At 49.4% G+C, this 22,951-nt stretch overlaps 1 protein-coding gene across 8 annotated transcripts in view; it reads left to right on the top strand.

The window, feature by feature from the left end:
• FMNL2 (formin like 2) overlaps nucleotides 1-22,951 on the top strand; it is a 152,689-nt gene that overhangs the window by 30,511 nt on the left and 99,227 nt on the right. Inside the window, exon 1 of one of the 8 annotated variants that reach the window (XM_064450937.1) lies at nucleotides 7,892-7,978. The exons of the other annotated variants lie outside the window; for them this stretch is intronic. The gene's annotated coding sequence lies outside the window, so the exon portion shown is untranslated. Of the gene's footprint in view, nucleotides 1-7,891; nucleotides 7,979-22,951 lie in introns of those variants that run through there. 8 annotated transcript variants of the gene reach the window in all.

Below are 22,951 nucleotides of genomic sequence, written 5' to 3'. Positions count from 1 at the left end.
TGTTTCCTATTGGGTATCTGGAAAAACCCTTTTAAATGTATTTCTGATTTGTCACTACATGTCCCCTTTGTGGAGGAGAAGCCTGTAGGTTGCCTGGCGTGGGGCTGGGCCAGTGGTGGAGGCTCCAGGAGACGCTGCTTTGGCTCCTGGCCCAAGGCAGTTGGTGCATAAGCCCTTGATCCAAAACCAGTAGGGAGATTTGCAGCGGCAGGCTGGGAAACTAAAAGTGAAAGAAACCCACAAGCCCTTGTGGTCTAAAGGCAAAACTCCCCTCTGGGGAGCGGGGCGGGGGGGAGTTGGGGGTGAGGGAGCTGTGGGGAGCACAGCCAAGGAGGATCTCCTGGGCTTTGTGATCCTTGAGAGCGCTTTGAAAGACCTTGGTCACAGGGCAGTGTGTTGCTGGATCCTCACCTCAGAAAAAAGGTATATGCCAGCCGCACATTTTCCCTCCTTTTCTTTGCTTGATTATCTGAGGGAGTTGGAGTTTGAGGAAGGATTTCCCTGCCCCTTGCCTTTTGCTCAGCCTCTGTCCCCTGTGAGATCGGGTGGGAGCAGGCTTTGCCTGCCTGGGGGTGCCTCCCATGCCATCCTCCCACCAGCACAGCCCACGGTCCCCTCCCTGGGCTCGATGGGCGACAGAGGCAGAGTGGCCAAGACATGTCAAGGAAGAAGGGTTAAACACATGCATCTTCAGCATCGCTGTTTCCCCGCTAGAGTTTTGAGATCTTTGACTTCCCGTTATCTCCAGACAGGAGTAATTTTCACACCAGCACCGTGTCATGTCAGGAGCCGAGTGATGGCTGGTGGATGAGGCATGAGACCAGAGTCCCTGGGTGGGAAGATGAGCTGCACTGTAGGGGAAGGTTTTCAGCTGGTCAAGAAAGTTATTTTTTTGGTGGAAATCTGTTGGTATTTAGAGGTTGCTGTAGTGAAGAGTCCCCCTTGCTGCCTAGAATGACAATTAGTGAGTGACTAAATTACCTTGCTTGCAGGTTTCATTAATCTCTACAATGCAGACATTATCGGTGTCTTTGGAGCTCTTGGTAAACTGGGCTCCCAAGGGAAGGCGAGTGCTGCAGTGAACGTGGAGTGGGTTTGCCACATCATAGAATAACTGTGGGTCAAAATTGGTAATTATTCCTTAATTTGCTCTATGGCCAGGAAACTTTCGTTACTATTGATGGCCCTGCCAGTTCTTTCCTCTTGTACCTTCCACTCCCTGGGTGATGTGGCTCTGGGTTCTGACTTCCCCTTGTCTGGAGGCAGCGCAGAGAGACAGCGAAGTGGGTCTTCTCCCGGCATGTGCCAAACAGCCGTGTATTGCTGCACCAGCTGGGTGTTACATTTCAGACAACGTGATGGGCCAAACCCTGGGTTCAGCTCTGATCTGCACCCTCTCTAGAGCTGGCAGGAGAGTTTGGGGCTGTTGGAGTATCAATACACAGAAATGGCATCCAGAGTTGCAGGAGTGCTGCAGGTTTGCAGCGAGAACTCGGCTTTGGAGCTGCTGAGACTGTTTTTCTCGCATGTATCTGGATAAGGTGGAGGCAAAGGAAGAGGCACAACATGAACTTTCTTCCCCAAATTTTTCATAAGGCTTCAGTAATGCTTTAAAGTCAACCCAGAGCTGCAGTCAGAAGGTGTAACTCCGGTGGCTTCAGGAGAGCTTCCCAGGGATTGCAGAAAGGAGTTTTTAAGAGGGTAACTGAGGTGTGCAGGCTCTGTGCACGTTTCGGAGACACCCCTACCCACTCACGCTGCAAAACGGACCGGCCAAGTATGAGACAACAGAAGCGCGCCTGGATTTTCTTGTTGTTTTAGAGATTATGTTAAGCGTTGCTTAAATGAAAAGGCTTTATTTTCTTACACCCACGTGTGTGTTTACTTCCTCGTTGTACCTTCTGGAGTTGAAAGAGCTCTTTCATTAAAAAAAATTCCCCTGCAAACCAGCACTTATGTTGTGGTTTTATATGATGATGGACCAGTGAGTGTGTGTCTGCATTGCTGGTAAGGGCTCGGTGGGTCCCGGTGTCCGTGGGCTCCTTTTCTGTCTTTGTGCCATTGAGTCAACATGTGCCGGTGACTTTGCGATGGTTCCGATGGGAATGGGTTATGGATCCTCCTAAGGAGGGGAGGAGGAGTGGGCAGAGGGATGAGGGCTTCTGCTGAAATGTGGCCAGCATTCCAAGGAAAACATGATGGCATGAGTACCTGAGTGTGTGTTTGTGCTCTGTTAAGCACTGCTGCTCCTGGTTTTCTGTGGGTTATCACTAATATTGCTGTTTTTAAGTAAGATGAAGGGGGGGACATGCAGAAGGGGCAGTGATGCCAGCTGCTTGCTGGGTCTGGTGCAGGCTATAAAATGAAGTCAAAGTCACCTTACAGTTTGGTTTGCAGAAGCAGTGTGTAATGTGGGAACGGTGTTTCACGTTGTCTGTCAAACCTGTCCTCCTGGGAACCCGTGCCGGGTTGGGGCTGTGTAAAAATGCCTCGTTACAACCCGACAAAAAGTGTTGCTGTCACCCCCAGGGGACTCTGCAAGCGGGCACTACACCTCTCAGGCTGCTCCTGTCAAGGTGTGTTGATTAAATTCTTATCCCTTCCTTCCTTCCTAAGTGCCTGAGGAAGCACATGCAGGATTTTTTGTGAATAAGAAGATTGTGACTTTAATAATAAAGATGTAACCCATCAGAAATACAAGACACTTCCTGGTAGTACTTAAATGTTTGCTTCTATATTGTTTCAGAGAAATTAAAATAAACTTCAGTCAGTTTTGAGGGTTTGCAGCGAAAGGTCTTTGTCTGTAAGGCTCCTGGAATTTGTCACCATAAAATGCAAGAAAAAAGCAAAGGCATAAAACGTGCATCTGTGCTTCTGATGCGAATAAATTGCTGTAAGAAAATAAGAGAGAAAGCAGGTTAGTGTTGATACTCTTCTGGAGACAGGTTTGTCATTGTATACATGGGTAAGTCTGTTTTTATTATGAACGAGTCTTCACTTTAAAGATTATGTCAGCAAATAAAGGGAAACCTCATTGTTTCATATTGATAAAGACCACGTACCCAAACCTCGCTGACATCCTGAACAGGCTGGACACTTGGTGTTCAGCGAGGATTGCAACACAATAATCAGATCTAGGATGGGACCTGCACAATTAGGACCCATGCCTGACAAGTCTCTCAAATCAGATCAGTAAATCAGGCTCCAGTGATGCAGTGACCCCCCTGTGTCCTTGTGCTGCCAATGCTGGTGGTGCGCAAGGCTGCAGATCTCATCCCGTGCCATTCACTGTGTGTTACGAGGCTGCTGAGGCTCAGGGACTCGCAGTGGCACTGGGGCTAGAAGGGACCCGAGGACCTCTCTGCTCCTCCTGCTCAAAGCGGGGTCAAGACTAAAACCAGACCATGAGATATTATGGAGCATGAGAAGAACACTGTCTTGCTGCTGCTGCTGTATTTGATGATATTGAGGGAAGAATGCTAACACGGAGGGCTTTTCTAAAACATTACTGTTATTTTTTTCCCCTTTGGCCCAGCTGCACATACAGCTTTTGGGGCTTGGCGGTGCTTGTTCTCCTGGAGTTGTGACTGGGTGGTTTGCACTGCTGCAGAGAATGGCTTGTTTGAAAACCTTCACTGCAAATGAGCCAGCAAATGCATTTTCTTTTTAGCATTAAAAATACATGGGGGTAAACAGCTTTGGAATATGGCTCCAGTGGACAGAACCGTTTCTTCCTCTATCTTCTGGTTATGTGGAGCAGTCCCTTTCCCAGAGCACAGGAGCATTAGCTGACACAGCCTCTCTTGATTCATGTCTCAGTGTCACCTGTGGGAGCACCTTACGTGTTCCTTCAAAAGGTCTGCTGTCGCTGGAGGTGCTTGTCTCATGCCAGCACTGGGGCGGCACGTGCAGCTGCCCGCAGTTAGCGTGTTGCTGGGTTAGTGGCACGTCTATATCCTCGGCTGGCACTGAGCGCCGTGTTGCAGGGTTTTAAGATTGTTTTGGACGAGCTGTGGGGCCTCATGCCGTGTGTTTTCCAGGCTTGCCATCGCCTAGTGTCGGGATGCCCTTTCTGTGTACTCATGACTTCCTGCAGTACGTGCAGAAGCACCGGGGAGGCGTTGGTGGCGTGGGTGGGACTGGGACCCTTCCCCGGGTTCACCTGTGCTCATCCCTCGCTGCACCTGTGGACGTGCAAAGGCGGCGCGTGGGCACGAAGGAGTCCCGCAGCAGGCGAGCGTGCCGGAGGTGGCAGGGAGGGCAGAGCAAAAGGCTGCGTGACTCTAAACATCCAAAGAGGGCAAGCTATCAGCCGTCTTGCAGAAAGCTGGAAGAATGGGCCAGATGTTAATGCTCCTGCCATTAAGTGTTGCTCAGAGTACCTGGGGAGAAAATTTCAGCCTAGAACTTCCACAAAGTGAGCGACGCCTTTGTTCGGCTACCTCTGCGCCTGAACAGCCTTCTCGGGTTTGTTTGTAGAGGGTTTCTAGATGCCTGCCTGGGAAATGCTCGGCCCTCGAGGGTATAACATTAAAATTAAGGGTTTTCATTTGAGCCGTACGCCTCTCTCCCTTGCTTGTAAATTGCTGGCGATGCACTTTCTTACAGCTTTTAAGCCTTTGGGATAAAACGGGAAACAATCAGAGGTCAAGTGAAAAAAGAAATAGTTTTGTTGAAGAAGTAAAGAATGAGGCTGGGATGTAGGTCAGATGCACACAGCCACAGGACTTTTAAGAGCTATTTTCTACAGCTAAATTGTACGTGGAGACTTTTTGAAGTTCACATCTGGTGAACAGATTTAAGGTACAAGCCTCCAGTGTTTGTGTAGTAGTTTCTTTGCTCGCTTTCTAAAAATATGACCTGGAGACCTCCCTTTTGGTGAAAATGTTGAGAATCTTGCTGGGCTTCTCTCCCCTGTACACTGCAGAAGTGACTGTGGAGGCCTCAGAAATGCAGCAGGCAGATTAAGGCTTCCTGTTTTCAGATTACCAACCACCTGCTGCTCAGATTTTGCAAGTCCAGCCCTGGATGAGGGACCAGAGAGCCTCCGGGAGCATCCTCCAAGACCTTCGGCATGTCGGGTGGTACAGCCTTATCTCCCCCTGACCCAGCCACCCAGGAGGTCTGTGGGGCTGCCTGCTGGCAAAGGGATTTGGGGGAAGTCTTTGAGAGGAGCGGTAGAAGCTCATATGCGTGGGTTATGCCCGATTCTTCCCTCGCTCCGGTGTTGCTCTCGTGTTTGATCTCACTGGAGTTGCTCCAAGCTTGCGTCAGAGTCAGCCCCAGCTCTTCTTTCCTCCGACAGAAATCTGGAAGAGCTCTGTTTAAGGCAGCAGTGCAGCAGAAAAGTATTTCTAGACAGGAAGGGAGTCTGGTCTCCCCCCACCCTTTGGCAGAATAACTATCAGTTTCCTTAAGATATATGCTTGGCAGCAGCGAAACGTAATTCATCCCAGTGAGTATACTTCTCCTCGGCATTCATCAGCTGTAAAATGTCATGCATTTGTCGTGTAATTTAATTTCTTCCATTCGGATATATGTTAGGAATGAAGTCAGCTGAGGAGATTACAAAAGGAGTATTGATGCTGTGGTCCCCGCACATATTTCCACGGGAGGAATGAAATGCCAGTCAGCTGGCAGTGCGTGCTGCGCCACGGCCTGGGGAGCGCCTGCTGTGCCTGCCCGTCCCCAATGCCCGGATTAGTGGGTTGGACCAGGAGATGCGATGTGGACACCCCAAGAAACGGGGAGGTGTGGGTGTTTATCGAGCTCCTGTGCGGGGCTGTGCGTGGGCTCCCTCCAGGCAGCCCAGGGAGAGCTGCGTGGAAGCGCATCGCCATCCCAGGCGAGCATCCCTACTTGCAGCCTGCGAATGCTGGCTTAAAAAAAACATGTTTGAAAGAATCAATGAAAGCACCTTACAGGTTTATTGGGTAGTGTGGAAACTGTCATGCTCCTCCTGTGAACCGGAGCTGTAGGTTCATGTTTTATTTTGCCTTTGTGTTTAAGACAAGGCAGGCTGTGACTTGATGGTGGTTCTGTCACCACTTGTAACATTAGAGGAAAAACCTTGCGTTGTTTCTTCACTTTTAATAGGAATATTATTCACATTGAAGCAATGGCAATAATCACTCCTTTCGAAATAGATGAGAACTGAAGTGGTTTTATGGGAAGAATTAGAGCAGTGAAAATACTGTTTTATACGTAACAAGGATCTGGTTTGCAAAGGAGGATGCTGTTGCCTTCATGCATACAAATCCTTGGCCAGATCTGTGGTGCCACCAAGCCTGCGGGGAGCTGGGTGCGGTGCCTTCCATCAGCTGAGATCTGTATAGTGCCGGAGGCGGTTTTATCTTTTGGCTGCTAGGACTGGGAAGGAGGCTCAGTCCGCACTCCTCCTCCAGCTTGTCTCGGCCTCAGTGAGTGTGTGGAGTAACAGCTCTGCTTTCGGGAGAGCAGTAAGGTTTGAGCCGCCTGGTCAAAACGTACCTGGTGCGAGCCCTTGAGGAGCGGGTGGTGCCTCGGAGAATGAGATCTGAGCAAAAGCGCCCTGGGGAGGAAGGCACAGAGGAGCAAAGCAGAACACAAAGCCGTGATTTGGGCCTAAGGCTTGTGGGGAGCCCCGTCCCGCCCCACCGCTGTGGGTGCAAATTCCTGCCATGGGTGCTGGGCTGGCCTGGAGCTGGGGGTTGCAAAGCAGAGCTCAGCAGGCACTGCAGCCTCCCAGATTGAGTGGGGCTAATCCCAAGCAGATGCGGAGGCAGCAGAAGAGGGCTGTTCCCCTGCGTTGCGCTTGGCGGGGGTGGCTTTGCGGGACTCTGCCCGGGGCAGTGCCGTGCATTCCTGGCGTTCCTGCAGAGAGCGGCTGCCCTGGCCGTAGCCGTGCTTGTGCCAAACATGAGTTATTCCCTGTGAAATCCTCCATTGATGCTTTTTCAAGCTGTCTGCGGCTGGCTGAACGGCGTGTGTATTATTCCTCCGTGCGGGGAAGGCTGAGCAGACCGGGGGTCGGTCCTGGAGGTGTGCGCCATCCCCGGAGAGACCTGCCTTGCCGTGCGTCAGAAAATATGTGATTAAGGAGACAAGTATGGGTTAACATGGACATGCGAGGATGTGCTAAGTACTTAGTCATGGCAGGACCAAGCAGTAGCTCAGGGAGGGATCATCAAGCGTGCAGCGTTTTCCATGGAAAACTCAAAGGAAGTTATTTGCCTTCCTGACTCACAGGAGAGGCAACAAAAGTTGGGGAAGGTGGGGACCCATGCTGGCTGAGGGATGGGACAGCCTTGGCAGGCTGGTGGCTGCCAGCCACAAGGCAGAGGATGAGCCAAGGATATCTTCTATCTATTTATTTATTTGTAATGCAATTCAGTGTTTGTCTTAAAGTTGTGTTTTTATATAAATAGCTTTAGTGCGCTTCACATGAAGGTGGAATCCGCTTAATCATTGCCATCTCCTCCGTGCCCGCTTGCTGCTTAACTTTGTTATTTTCTGGAGTCGCTGCTCTGTGGAGCTGGAGTTTGGGCACCATCCAGGGGGGTGTTTGAAGACAAAAGTGGGCTGGAGCAGTGCAAAGTAGATCCCCCAGTGTGCGCTGCGTTTGCTAAGGCAAAATATGGGTTACCTTTCTGGGACAGATTGTCATTTGGTGGGAATCGGTGTGGCTGCATTCATTCCAGTGCATCGTTACCTCTTCACGCCAGATAGGGTTCTGAGTATGGTGGTCACACACCACACATTTAATTGGTGTAGCTGTAACACTGCAACAGTTAATTAGTTACTAGCTTATGACCGCCTTGCATTGCCCGGGCTCCTGGCATGCCCCATCATGTTACTGCTCTTGGTGTGGGGTTTTCCTGGTGGTGGGGACCTACTGGGGCAGCAGCGGGGACGTGCGATCGAGGCCACCTTCTGCAGCAGGAGAAGCTCCCATGCCCGAGGAGCTGCTCGGTGCCCAGAGGAGGGTACGGTACTTCAGGTAAGGAAAGGGTGACATGATATACCTTCGCTTTACAAGAACACGCCGCTGTGGGAGTCTTGCGACAGCAACCTCCACTGAGGGCTGGCGGTGGAGTCCATCTCGGGGGAAAGTGATTTCAGTGCTGCGGCTCCTGCCAAGTGGATGTGGTCACCGGTGGCAGTCTTCCCCCAGACAAGTGCACAACCTTGAGTCAGAGGCGCCTCTTCACGTGCCGTATAGGCTAGTTGCGTGTGTCCGTCTGTTTGTTTATCGTGTGTTCTTTTTCTGGTTAAAATATGTAGCTATTTTTACACCTCAGAAAGTGAAGGAGTGCTAGCGCTGGCGCAGGCGACCTTGCACGACTGCGCTGCGGGATCCAGGGCTAACCAGTCTCCCCAGTCCCTCCTCCCTCCCCCGTCCCTGCTTTTTCCTGTGCAGCTCTTCTTGCGAAGAAATTTTCATCTGTGCCAGAACGTGCAGGGATTTTGTGCTTGGGATGTGTATCCCCCCGGGATTAATTTAAGGCTTGTTTTATTAGTGACTTAATCCATATCTGCATCCATTTCCCTGGCCGGTGGATGCACTAGGCAGGCCTCCTAACTCAGCCTGGGTTTCTTCTTCCTGCAGCTCTGCTGTAGGAGACTGCTGGGCAACTGGTGCAGCCCTCTGACCACCACCGGCGGGTACATACAAACCTTCTCCTGCTCCCTGCCTGTTGAATACGATGAGGAGTTGAGGGAACCCTGTGGTGCCAGGGATGAGAAGACACTTCCCCCACTGCCCGTGCTCTTACCGTGCAAGGGCCATGAAATAACGAGAGCGCCGTAGGTATAAGGATAAGCTTGTCGTTGCAGCGTATACCCCCTGGCTTTCTTCTTGGGGAGCATACAGTTTTTGAGCAATGCCATTGTGTGTATCACTGAAGGTAATATTTGCACAATCCTCCCCAGGAAGGGCAACTGAGCGCAGTTTGCCCGATGGAGCGCCAGTGGAGGAGTTATATATATTAAATACCTTTTAATTAAAGGTGAGGAAACCAAGATGTGGAGAGATTAAGGACCAGTTTTCTAAAGAAGCTCAGTGGCTAGTCAGGACTAGATTTTCAAAAGAGCTCAGCTCCTATTGAAGTAGTAAATGAGCAACCAGATTTTTCAAAGCACCCGATCATGTTAGATGCTGAGCCCTTCCAGCTGAGCTGCAACTGCCGGTGGGAACTGCCCACCTGGGGCGAAGGGAGGGTGTTCCCCTCCCGCTGTAGTCAGTAATGGGGTGGTTTACATGTGAACTAGCCCCTTGTAGCGCAGGGCAAAACAGGAGCTCAGGCCTGTAAGAGGTCTGACTGTATTAGTTTTGCCTGGGGGAGGCGGATGCTGGACATGCTCGTTCCTCTGCGGTGGCCGCAGAGAGCCATGTCCTCAGAGGTATCCATCTATATGGAGGAGGCAAGTCTATCGAGGAAGCGAACCCCCATCCTCTCCGTTGCGCTCTGTCAGCTTCAACATCCTCTACGCTGAAGCTCCTGAGCGCTTCGTGAGCAAGAAGGCTGCATGGGTAGTCGTAAGCAGATGCTTCAACCAGGAACCTACGAAAGATATTAAAATTATTGAAGATGCTGTAATCCAGTTTGGCGCCTTTATTGAATTACTACTGGGAATGTTTTCTGTTTTCCTTGAAAGCCATTGGATTCTGTGAAAAAGAAAAGAACGTGAAATAGCCTGTAAGCAGTATGTTGGATTATTGCTGTTAAAAATACTGAATCTGAAGAACAAAAAAGTGACCGAGACATCATTAAAGCTTTTCTTCTCTAGTAATTACCTAGTTTTGAGTGGAGACCCCAGTGTGGCTGAACTGCCTGAGGAAGGAAGGAGGAACGTGGTGTGTATTGTCCTTTTATATTCTAGAAAAAAAATGTGTAGGAAATTAAAGAAAATGTATTTTCCTGCGGAGATGCTTAAACACATGCTGTGTATGCATGAAAGGCTGCTGCAGGAAGCTCCGTGTCAAAGTCGGGTGACAAATAAGGAAAATTTTGCCATTATGTTCAGAACTTGCATCCATATCCTGCGTTTATTGCAGGGTGGTAGGGGGACGCCGTCGTCCCTGCCTCTCCCTCGTGTCCGTCGTTCAGAGCAGCCGTGTGGCACATGGCCGCTCGGCGCGAGGTTGGGCCGCTGGTCACGGTGCAGCTCAGGGCACTCCGTCGTGCCCGAGTGTGCCGCCCCGGCAGCGGGAAGCAAGGTCCCCCCATCTTAATTCTTCTGGCCCTTTCCTGCGGCTCTGCTGTGGACTCCGCCAGCTGCAGCCATCCTCGCTTGATGTGGCTGCCTTCAGATGGCTTCCATCAGCTCCGCGAGCGAGCAGCGCAGCTTTTTTTATTAAAAAGCACATGAAAGATGCCCGCGGAAGTCACTGATTTCCCTCCCTGGCCTTTTCTAAAATCATAAAATAAAATCTTGGGTTGTCTGTCGTGGCACAGATGTCAGCAGTAGTTCTGCTCTGCTGCTGCAGTGGAAGCGCATCCCCAGCGCTTCTGAGAGGGTGTGTTTTCTTTTTCCTTTTTTCTCTCTTTATTTTTTTTTTAATTTTCTCTTTTTTAATTTTTCTTTTTAAAATATTTTTCTTTTAAATTTTTTCCCCTTTTCTTATTCCCTTCTTTTTATTTTTCCCTTTCCCCTCCTTTTCCCCCCTTTTTCTGTTTTTCCTGTTGTGATTTTTTTTTCTTTTTCCTCCTAAATAATAAGAACTTGAGGAAAGCATCGAGGAAGCCCGCGTTTTTCTCCTAGTTTCCATCCTGAGGGACATCTTGCGCTGCATCTTACATCCGTGGAGCAGAGCCCGTGGCCCACAGCTCTGCAGCGTGCAAGCCCTCACCAGCCCAAGCGCAGCGAGTGCAGCAAAGCTTCTCCTGCTCCAGAAATTGGTTCTCTGGGGTGGAACCGGGCAGGACTGCCTCCACTTGCGGCTCATGCTTTGACAGGGACATGGTGCAGCGCTCTGTGCTCACATAATTAATGAGGCAAACGGAAAACTGGAGCTGCCTTGTTGCACCCAGGTAGCTCTTGCTGCCACTTCGCGCAGCGGCGTGTTGCAGCTGTGAAAGACTGCAGCGTTGCCCCTCAGTTTTCAACCAAGAAGGAGAAGTACGTGGTACTCCTGCAATGGCAGTTTTGGGGGTTTGACAGGACCACAGCAGAGGGCTTTGGGTGAAGGGACGTCTGGGTGAGCCGAGCTCCTCTGGTGAAAGCACGTCCGTCGTGTGCTGCTGAGGGAGAGCTCCGTGTTCGGCGGCCGACAGCCAGCCGAGGTAACCCGTCGCATGGTTTGCCATATGTTTCCAATCAACGTTTTTTTGGCCGCCTCCAAGAATTAGCTGGTCTGACCTCACTGCGGCGCGAGGGCCGCGAGGAACAACGCCGCCTTCACCCCGCAGCGGCGTCCAGCCGGGGGGCCGGGGCTGGGGGCGAGCACGGCGTGCCAGCCCCTTGCGGTGCCCTCCCCTGGAGAGGGGGGACCTGTTCCCTGTGTTGCACGACGTACAGAAAACCTCACTGAAGAAATCATTATTTTCTTGTAGTTTGCATTTGACCACCTGGAGGAGATGTGTATCCCCAAGGCGGTACGTTACAGCAGAGCACGTTGCTGTTTTGTGGGGCACGGTACCACACATCGCTGCTGCTGGAGCTCCCAGTGAAACGGGGTGGTTTGCTCCCGAACGGCCCTAGCCCCCTTCTCTGGGTGACAGAACGAGCTAGATGGTGATCTTGGCAAACCCTCTAAAGTGTGGAGGGAGCAAGGAAAAGGGGAAATTCTCCAACAAATTAGAAGTTAATAGCAAGTTAAGACAGATTTGTCAGAAGCAAGAATCGGAAGGAAAGCCTTTTTCATGCATTTTTTTTTTTCCCCTCTCAAACTCATAGCTGCCAATCTTCTATTTTATGCAGGTGCACAACCAGCAGGAGCCCAGCACAAAGGGATGGAAGGGATCTGAACCCCCAAAACGGAGCTGGGTTAAAGGAAACACCAATATGACAATGTTTCTCTTCACATCTAGAGACCAGCCCTTTCTGCAGGGCAGGTCTTAAGCTGACTCGTGCAGTCACTTGAGCAGGTTCACCAGTGCAATACTGTTCTCACCAGTCTGGCTTCGGAGCTGGGGGAAGCAGAGGACCTGCGTTAGCCTGTGCTGAGCGAGGGATGCCGGCCCACCTTGGAGCTTGGCTACCTGAACCGCTGTGGCCGAGCAGCCGGCGCAGCACGGTGCATGCCGGTGGAGTGCTGGTGGGACGAGGCTTGCCGTGGGAGAGTGGAGGTGTGTGTGTGGGAAGCTGGAGAGGCAGGAGCGGGAGACGACAGGGAGTCTGCCTCCTTTGGGGAAAGAAACCTGGTCAAACTTAGAATCATAGAAAGGTTTGGGTTGGAGGGGTCCTTTAGAGGCTATCTAGTCCAACCCCCCTGCAGTGAGCAGGGACATCTTCAACTAGATCAGGTTGCAACCTGGGCCAGTGTTTCACCATGTCGTAGTAAAAAATTTTTTCATTATATCCAGTGTAAATCTACCCTCCTTTAGTTTAAAACTATTCCCGTTTGTCATGTCACAGCAGGCCTTGCTAAATAGAATCATAGAATGGTTTAGGTTGGAAGGGACCTTTAGAGGTCCCATCTAAAACTTGTGATGGGCATGTTGCCCCCAGATCCATTCCAGCCAGGTTTTCAGCTGGGAGAATATTTGAACGTGGAGGTAGGGACTCTTAAAAGACGGAAGTGAAAGCCGTGGGTCCAGAATTATGGACTCCTTTTCCTTGTACCTCGTCCTGGATAGGCCTGTTGTTGGATATGTTGGGTTCACAGGTGCAGGCAGTAATCATGGTTCCCACTGAGGAGGGCATTGCAAGTATATATATATTCTGAATTTGTATCATAGCTTTTAAATGGCACAGCGATAAAAACTCCTTGCTGAAAGAGTGGTCAGGCTGCCCAGAGCGGTGGGGGAGACACCGTCCCTGGGGGGTTCAGAACATGTCTGCATGTGGCACTTGGGGACATGGTTTAGGAGGCCTGGGGGTGTTGGGTTGGTGGATGGACCTGAGAGGTCTTTGCCAACCTTAATGATTCTATGATTTTAAACAATTAGTATGTAAAATAAATCAATAGGAACTGTTTTCATTAGCCTGGGTTAGGAGATGAGGGAGATGGGGGAGCTGAGGGAGAGTGGGACAGATGCTGTTTGGTTACTCACGGCGATGCTGTTGGAAGGGTGGCTGGATGCAGAGCTGCAGTGTGCTTTAGGAGTAGATCCAGCACGTGGGATTTGGCCTTTCTGAAGGTGGGTGGAAGCCCTGCTGCAGCCAGCAGCTGCCCACCACCACGGCCGTGCCTGCAGCACGCAGCCAGGGCTCGTGCCACCCCGGGCATGCTGTTAAACGTAATTAATTAATTTCTGCATAAAAGTGTCTGCAGCCAGAGTGGTGTGTCTGGAAAACACTCAGAATATCAGTGGGAAGGGCTGAAAACCCCTTCACTACTGCCTGCTCTTGCCTTTTGTGAGGAGGGAGAGGGTGACTTCTTGGCTTAAGTATTAAGGATGTGCTTGCTCTTTTGCATAAGAAACTGCTTGTTGGGAATGTCAGATTTGGTGTTGCTGGTGAAAGCGCTTCTCCCGCCAGCTTACCCCTGCGCGCAGGGCTGCGGCCGTGGGTGCTGCTGCTGGAGGAGAGCTGCTCTGGGATGGTTTCACGCCAGACGCGTTAGCGTGGGCCCAAACCAGTCTGACTGGCTGTGGTGCGTAAAGGCCGAGCCTGCTCTTGCTCTGTCCCCTTTGCTCTGATTTAGACTAGTCCCTCCAGTCCATGGTGCAGGACAGGTAGCCACCACCTTTCCAGGCGCCCTCTGAATGAAGCAGGTGGCTGCCGCAGCCTTGTTACCCTCCGCTCTGGCCACCAGAGTTTGTGCTGTCTCTGCAGCATCCCCAGGTCTCCAGCGGTGCACCAGCTTCTGCATGCCTGATCTTGCCTTCCTCCATTGCGCCGTGACCCGAAGGGGAGCCGCGTACAGCTCTGTGCTTTTTAAAAAGTGCTTTTCAGCATGAAACATTTACCGCTGTCTTGTTCTCCTGGCCTAAATACGGCACACAGTCCTCGCCTGCGTGATCGCTGCAGTTACAGAAAGGGTTCTCGGGCTGAACTCATGACCCAAACCTCTTGTGGGCGTAGGACGGGCTTGTGTGAATTGGAGCGCGCAGCAGCGGCCGGCTTCCTGCTCTCCAGCGGTTATTTGTCTTTGCTTTGTATACAATCGCTCGCTGAACGCTCTTTGTCAGGTTTTAGATTGGAGGAGGATTTCTTAATAGTGTGTGTTTTGAAGGCAGAGCGGACGCATCCAGGAGTTAAATGGTGCCTGGAGTGCTGAAGTACTGCGAATTTTCCATAGATAATAAAGGAGAATTTATTGCAAGAGTAGCTGTTTTTAATAACAGTCACAAAACAAACTGCTAGGAGATGTTTTTGTAGCTGATAAGGAAAGTAAGACAACGAAATGTTAGATCCAGGCAGTGAAATTTTAGCTTAATTTAAGCTAAGAGGGTTTTTTTCTATTTTCTGCTCAATGGCCAGGATTTCAGTTCTCTACTCAGACTTTTTACAAATTTCCAGGCTTGGTTATAATTTAAGAGCCACTTCCCATCTTGCATAAGACCAGTCAGAACTTCAGGGAGCAGTTCCTGCGTCTGTGTGAGCTGGACGGCGTCTTGCAGGAGGAGGTCCTGTTCGGCGATGACTTGCAGTCCCACGCAGGGAAAATTCCCAGTGACATCAAAAGGAAGTATATGGAGAGCAGGGAACACAGCGTCAACCCCAAGAGATGATAATTTTTTTATGTAAATCTGTTCTGATGAGCCACTGAAACACCTAAAAGCAATAAGCTGGCTAAATAGTCGTTTTGCATGTTGTGTTTATTTATGTTGTAAGTGGCTCACTGGTTTGGAAGGAGGGACGTGTTTCAAGTTAATTTGTGTAAGAGCCTAAGGTTGCCCCGGTTGCTCCCTACCCTCTCCTCACCTTTTGTTGTCTTAGATGGTAGTTTAATTGGGTCAGGAACATTATTTTTGTCTTAGCTGGGGAAACAATGAGCTCTAGCAGCAACAGCAGCCATAATAAAAAGCTAAATTAATTCCTGATGAATTTGCATCACTTTGCATCGGTTGTGGTTCTAGCAGTTTGGTTCTTGCAGAGCACAAATGACACGTATGGATGAGTAAAGCTGCTCAGCTGCGAGTTGCTTTGGAGGTTTCTCAGCCTTGAGCTCCTGGGAGCACGAGCATCGCCTGCCCTGCTCGCGGGGTTGTGGCCCTTCTTAGTGAGCGCACGCAGAGGGTTTTGAGCTCCCTCGATGAAAAATGCTCCTGTGAGTGCCAGGTGCTGTGATGGTCACTGGCAGGGCAGCGCAGCACCTGCAGCAAGATTCGGTGGAGCCAAGGTAGTGCGGAAAAATAAACAGTGTCTGGCTGAGAGCTCGGTCTTGTGTCACGAGTTGGGAAGTTTTGCAGTGCTCTGTGCTGGGGGAGGCGTGAGCGAACGGCTTGGCATCAGGCCTGTTCTCTGCTTCAGCGGGCAAAAGCAATGGCAGGGTGGCCACCGCAGGCTGCTGGCTTCCTTTAAATAGCACTAACAGGGCAGTAGGATTTTAGGGTTACGTGTATAAAGGATATAACCACCACAGCCTACTTGGACGTCCTCAGGTGCTACTAGAAAAACACAGTACCTTGCCACTGAGAAGAGTTCACGGGCACAAGCGTGTGGTAGGCAGAGCTCGTATCCTTCTGCAATATTCTTAATATTGCAAGAACAGGTTTACTTAAAAGACCTTTTATTACCTTTTCCTACTTGTGCTCTGTTTTAATTTCCACAGTATTTTTTTAACCACAGATTTGTCTTTTTGCTGCATGAATAGCTAAATAAAAGGATGCCAAAAGCCTAACTTAGAGTTATTCTATTTCTGTCCAAAAAGTAATTGTTTACTTTACCACTGCAAATATGTACACATGGCACCAGCAGCTGGCTGAAATGGTTTTGGGCCACATTCTGCTTTCATCGAAAGTGGTGTAATTTCAAAAGAAGTCCCTTTGTCTGGATTCTCACTGGGCAAAGGCTCTGAACCCAGGAGGGGCATGGGTACGCGTGTATATACGAAGTTTTTGCATTAGGATATGGTAAATCAGCAAAATATTTTGCTCACACTTCAAAATGGGTTTGTCAGCATTTTTCTGTCATTTTATTGAAAAATAGAACAAAACAAAAGCCCTGTAGTCAGGCACAAACCCCCCCCCCCCCCTTCTTCTCTTTGACCCAAATGCCTGGATCAAGTGGTTTGTTTTTTAGGCTGCTGAGGAGGTCAGAAAGTTTACAGGATTTGTCTAATGGAGCAACCGGGGCACAGCACGCGTACGGTAGTCCGCACACGCGGCGTATAGGAGGAAACTGCATGAAAAGTGAAATATTTTCTTGCACTTCTCTTTAACAAGGTAGAAACAAAATGGTGGGGGTCAGTTGTGATGGGAGTGAGGAAATGCAATCTGTGAGCGAATGCTAGTGTTGGATCTGGAGTGCTCCAGAACAGCAGTTTTCCTTTTTTCCGGCCTATTGGGAATACTTTTCTCCTGAGCACATTTACGTGCATGCCAGGCGTTACTCTTAGTACCCAGGTATATTCCAGAGTTGCTTCCGTAAATGGTGTCGTGGTAGTTGGTACCTGAAGTAAACTGTGTGCAGGCCACAGCCAGCCAACAAGTGCCAGTCCCGTCACCTTCAAAGGAGACCGTATTTCTTAGAAGGCCACACAAGACTACAGTGAGTGTATATTTACAGTGCTTGTTTTCTTCTTTTTCCCCAAGGCCAATATAGTTTTCATTTATTTATGCATTGGTGGAGGTGCGGGGTGCTGGGGTCAGGTTTTCCAGCGCTCGCTCTTGCAGTTGGGATGCAGGTGTGGAAGCTTCCACCGCCAGCGGCAGCCGAGCAGAGGCAGCCGGCGATCGTCACCTGGGCTGCGTGTTGGAGCCGGTGTGCCGGGACCCAGAAGTGACTCAGCGCCGCTTTACAGCGGAGCCAGCCTAATGCTTTAGCTTTTAAAGCTCTTTTCAGAGCCTTTAGGATTGTTAAACTTTGAAGGCAACAGAACTAGTGTGGTAATTCGTAATGCAAATAGAATTAAGGAGAGGGTCTAAGTCTGGGAAAGAACCTGAGAGAAATGGCCCTTCCTTGGATGGTGTCAGGGCAGGAGGCTGTACTGCAAGTATATCCGGTGCTTTCCTAGGTTTCAACATAAACTTACGACTTTTTGAAACATCTTATAGAACTTTCAGTGATCCTGAATACCTAAATAATCTTCAAAGGAATATTGGTGTGTCTCCTCTCAAACTCAGTTTGGCGGAAAGCTCTGCTTGAAGAAATGTTAATAAAATGGTGCGTGATTCACATAGGCTTTGTGAACCTTAATTGATTCAGGTTTATAAAGAACTTTGATCCAAGAATGAAAGGCATTCAACAGATGTGAACAATTTCAGGTGACAATTATCCTTTATTTGGAGGTACTCCCTTGTTTTGCTCTAATTAATTTGTATTCTTCATACACAAGTGGTGATGGGGATGAGTTTTCCGAGTTCACGAGTGACTCCCGTTGAGTTCAGGCTCTTGGGGTGAGTCTGGAACGAGCGTCTGCCCTTGCTGCACCTCTCCCCTACACCCACACTGTCTGCTCGCCTGGGCTCACCGAGCATGTTAAAGCTTGACATCACCGTTCGGTCCCATCCTGATTTTGCAATAATAAAAAGCAGAATTTGGAGCGCGAGCTGCCAGTTTCAATAAGCTCTGAAACACACCCAGCCAAGTTTACTTTATTGTTCTTGGGATACACAAAAAAAAAGGAGAATTGTTTGTACAATAACATATTTTAGAGGGCTTGGCTGACTCCAGCCTTTCCTGCCTCCTCCTTTGTTTTCCGGATGCATCAGCAGATGTCCATGAAAGTGCTAAATATGCACCCTGCCTGACCTTTACCACTGAGGAAGGTAAATCACTTCTGGCAGGAGGCTTCCCAGAATATCTCCAGAATGATATTCTTGCTCTTGTAAACAAATCTAATTAAAGAGGAATCTTAAGAAGGGTTTTGGGTTTTTTTAATTTTTTTTTTTGGTGCTAATGTTTTAATTAGTAACCTACATCATTGCAGTGCCTACTTGGAGTTTTACACTTTGGTGCTTTCTCAAGAGGTGAAAAATTTGCTAATGATTTGTATTGTAGGGTTTGCGGCTCTTGTTCCTTTTAAAGACATTTTTTTTGGACAGAGAATAACTTAAAGAGATTAGGCCATCAAAATGAGAAATAGTATTGGAAATATGACTTGGAGCAATATATTTTAAGCCTGCATTTGGCACATGTGGTAGTGGTGGACTCCTCTGGGCTCCCTTAGCCTGGTCCATGGTGCTTTGGGGCTAGGAGGCACTTCAGCTGGAAGGGGTAGAGGACGGGACCAGTGGTCCCAGTAACCAGCCTCAAAGCAGTGGATGTTGAGTCTCTGGATGCATCTTGTCAGATGCATCACCCATGCTGTATGTCCATGGGTCATTCTTCTCTCAGTCCTGTCACTCCTATTAACAATTTGGCTGCTACTTCATCAACAATTAAGAAAACTTTCTGGGATCTAAAGATAAGCTCTAAATCTATACATGATCACCTAAATAAGCATATTCCCTTCCCAAGGGTGTGTCTTTAGCTTCTTAAATACAGATCTGGTCAGCAACCAAGTTTGAAAGCTGGGCTCAGCCCTCCTTTGAGGATGTCCTGGTCGCTGGAGCGTGTTCAAGTGAGTTTTGCAAAGTTCCCCGGAGCAGGAAGAGAGAGGGAGCCACGAGTCTCCAGGTCCCGTCTTCTGCAGGTGTTACCCTGGGAGTGGCTGTGTTGATCTCCAAAAGGGTTCATCTGGAATATCTTACAAGTCAAATTTTCCAGCATATGTGTGAATGCAGATTTATAAAGTGAATTATAGGGGAGTGAGTAGTTATATGTAAGGACAGGGAATGGTGTTCATCTGAAGTGCTGGTTGGGAAAATGTCCCGGAGAGTGAAGGCTTCCTGCTGACTTTCATGGGAGTTTTTGGCACATACTGTTTGCAGATAACTCTTGACCCTAAGAAATGTAGTCAAATTACTCTATTGGTGTTTTGTAAAAAATAAAAATAAACCCACTGTTTCAAAATCGTGGCATGTACACATTAGCAACGTGAACCTCAGCATAACTATGAGACTTTGTACTTTGGCTTAAAACAACTCAGACAGGAAACTAATACCAACACCCATTTCAACAGATGTCGTGTGCCAGGAAATCAATATAATATGTTTCCAAATGAGAGCCTCATTCTGCATGGGAATTGAGTAATGAAGTCATGACTTAACACACAGATAGTGTCAGGGCCCTTCAAAAGCATGAATTATTTGCCACGGGGAAGAGCAGCGCATGCAGGTATGTGTGCTGAAGGTGGTGAAGGAGTGTTGAAGATGCCGGGCTCTGTGTTTGGTCCCCACCTCCCTTAAATGCTGTGTCACATTGCTCCCACAACCAGCATCTCATCTGAATGTGCAATTCCCGGTCCTAGGGAAGGGTCTCTTGGGAGCTGTTCCCGGGTGACAGCTGGATGTGTCTTCTGTCGATCATATGGGGCAGAGAACAGTCTGGTTGTTGATCAGGGAAATCACACTTTAATAATCCCCAGGGTGTTGGGTGGCCGTCCTTTTTCCTGACCCAGGACTGTTACAGATACGGTCTATGATTACCTTTGCCCCAGCACTCTGTAATGCCGGATTTTTGCTGGCTGCCCAGAGCTCCTGGGCTCTGTCGCTGCAGTAACACATTTCCAGGGGTGCAAACTCCTGCTTTGGGCTCCTATTAAAGAAGCTGTGTGGTCCTGTGCTTAACCCCCAAGAACAAAAAAGGTCCCAGTGGATTTTGGGGCTGAAATGGGGGTTTTTGGTGCGAGGAATGTGCGTGTGTCCTGTCCCCCGTCCCCCCTGCCCGTTTGTAGATGCTGTAACTCCATAGGTACGGGACCGAGAAGGTCTATGGGCACACAGGTGCTTTGCACGTCCCTTCTGCTGGGCGAGCTTGGCAGCGGCTCTGGGAAGCAGGAGTTCATTGAGCAATGCGGTAACTGCTTCTGGGAAAGAGGAGCTGTGCTAGAGGACTTTGGGGACAAGCAAGCGAAAGCTTTGGAATGCAAGCTGAAGCTGATATAAAGATGTTGGGGTGCGGTACAGTGGTTGGAAGTTTGGGGTGTGATAGGTGCCTCGTTTCTGTGGGCTGCTTTTCAGGCGCGGGTGGGTGAGTGGGTAGGGAAGTGATAAGGGGAGCGCTTCCCGGGAACGTTGAGGCGTCTGCGTGGTTTTGGCTCCGGATACCCTCTTATGGAGTGGCTGAGATGGGGGAGATATGATCGAGATGCTGCGCTTTTTTTTTTTTTGGTTGGTAAGGCTGGCCAAGTTTATTAAGATAAATTATACATGAAATTTGCATAACTGGCAGAAGCAGCCTGTTTACTGAATCCTGAGAAAATTGCCTGTCTTTTTAGTAGTAATGCATTAAAATAACTGAATGCACAGCCAGAGCTCCCTCTGGGTTAGTTTTGGTGTACGGATGGGTCCCTGGGACGCAGTCCCTCCCTGCACTGAGCTCTGCCTTGGGGCCCCTCTGAGCACCCTCCTCGTGTCACCCTTGTCTGGAGGCGGAGGGTCACTGAGCCTAGCTGCAAAACTCGGGACGTCAGAGAACCCTAAAAAATGCAGAGTGGCTGTATGCAGGTTAAAACGTCACAGGTGAGGATTATGGAGCTTGTTTTACTGCTGCGTTTTGAGGGTGCATTTGCACCCTGTCGCTGCTGCTGCGCCTCCGTGTCGGGAGCTGTGCTGACGTCTGCCTGTGCAACCGCCTGAACGCCTGTGCTGCTTGTGCCCCAGTCACCGGTTGTGCCCGTCACCGCCACAGGCACGGTGTCTGCTGTCACACCGCTTGGCGTTTTTTCCACAACTTGAGTGATCAGTATCTAGCATGTTTTTTGGGCAGAGATTCACCTGACACGTAGGTGCTGTAAGAGCTTGGCTGGTGTAGCTTAGATCAGAAATCAGAAGAGGGACATGCTGAAATGGATCCCAGTCTTGAAAATACTCTGGATTTGAGGTGGGATGGCTGGCTGTCCCATCTGTATGTACCAAGAATGAGGCGAAAAGTTCAGTAAGACTGTCAGACTTCACTAAGAACCCTAGTAAGCTAAACACTGATAAATATATCTCCCTTAAGACTGTGTTGAAATCAAGTGACAGTAAAGACAATATAAATCAGTTTTAAAATCTGCTCTATTAGGAGTGTCTTCTGACTTTGGAAGAAATCAGAGTCCTGTTGTGTCCTGACCTCATTTATATGCTGCGTCCCCACGGACATTTGCCATTTTAGTAATTTTTGCTGAGGTGCCACCAGAAACGGTCCCTAACGTACCTGAGACGTGGAAGCAAGGAGCATCCTGTGCCCTGGCACGTGTGTGTGCAGAATAACTGCAGTTGTTTGCTGTACAGGGCAGAAACAGCCCTGGCTGCCAGCGTGGAGTCAGACTCCGTGAGATTGTTGTGTTTGATTGAATAGCGCCGATAGGAAAGGAGTTTTTGCTTTAATAACGGGCAGAATGGTTCCCATTTTCTGCTAAATGAAATCATAACAGGCCTTGATCGATGCTAATATCACTGCATTATTCATAATTCCTTAATATTCTTCCTTTAGCAGCCTTTGCCAAGCGCCCGCGTAGGTGTTTGGTGCACAAGCCAAGACACCTCCCCGGGCAGCTCTGAGTGTCCAGAGATTTTTATACCTCTTGGAGCAGAAAATGGCCATGCTAGAGCTTGTGTATGGAAAGCTGCAACGGAAGAAAACCTTGGGATGAAACAGGGTATTGAAGTTTTAAACATACCTAAATGGGGAAATGTCATGAGTTGGATAACAGGGGACTATAATTAATTAAACCCACTTAGGCAGACTTCAAGGGGTTCTGATGACAGTGTTGGAGCCAGGAGAAGAAAGGACCCGTGGCTTGAGATGGTACCTGTGAAACCCCGATACGTGTGTCGAGCTTTATTAATGGCTTTGCTGTGTTGTGTTGGATGTTTTGATGGCTATCACGAGGTCCTAATTGGTAAAACATGTTTTATTAAAATAGCCCTCTGCCCTCATGCTTGGCTTTCTGCAGAGACGGTGTTTGTCAGGGAAGATGGGAAGCGGAGGAACACTGAAATCCCCGCAGGGCTACGCCCGGATTTCACTGGCGTGAGGTTTGCATGGGTGTATCTGCGAGGAGCTCGGGTCCAGCTGGACTCCGGGCTGCAGTCCCAGCCGGCCGCCGCGCAGCTCGCCCCGCTTTGTTGGCAAGCCACAGGCTGTCTTAGCTAATAGGCTGTGAAAGCTCCACCGGGTTTTTCTCATACTTGCAAAGTCACGTCCTTCGTGGCAGGGCTGGCAGTGCCGGGAGGTGCAGCAGGTACCCAGGCAAAGGCTGGAGCCGTGGCGTTTGGCTATGCCAGGAGCTGCCGTATCCGTCAAACACGCTAAGGACCTTGTCTCTGCCTGGTCCTGCTTGACTAGTGGAATAAGCATCTTCCCGGGTACCTGGTGTAACAGTGCAGGCTGGGGCTTTCTTTGCTCTTTGTATTTTTGTAGCATGTTCTGGAGGTCCTCGGCCTCTTGCCCTTTAGGGATCCTGCAATCACGGTTTAAGTCTGCCAGCAGTCGTGCTGGCTGCTGGTGGTCTGCAGTGGGGAAGGGAAAACAACATCAGGTTTAGAGATTCAAATGCAATTCCATTATTTATGTTCTTTCTCGTAGAAGTATTTTTTTAGTGCAGCAGTTGTCTTTATCCTCATAGATATAAGTACTCAAGATCGTGCTTTTGGAGTGGTTTGCAGCAGAA

This window comes from Phalacrocorax carbo, chromosome 5, assembly GCF_963921805.1.
Source record: "Phalacrocorax carbo chromosome 5, bPhaCar2.1, whole genome shotgun sequence".
In the NCBI taxonomy this organism is placed as follows: Eukaryota; Metazoa; Chordata; class Aves; order Suliformes; family Phalacrocoracidae; genus Phalacrocorax; species Phalacrocorax carbo.
This window is presented reverse-complemented; position numbering and strand designations above follow the sequence as displayed.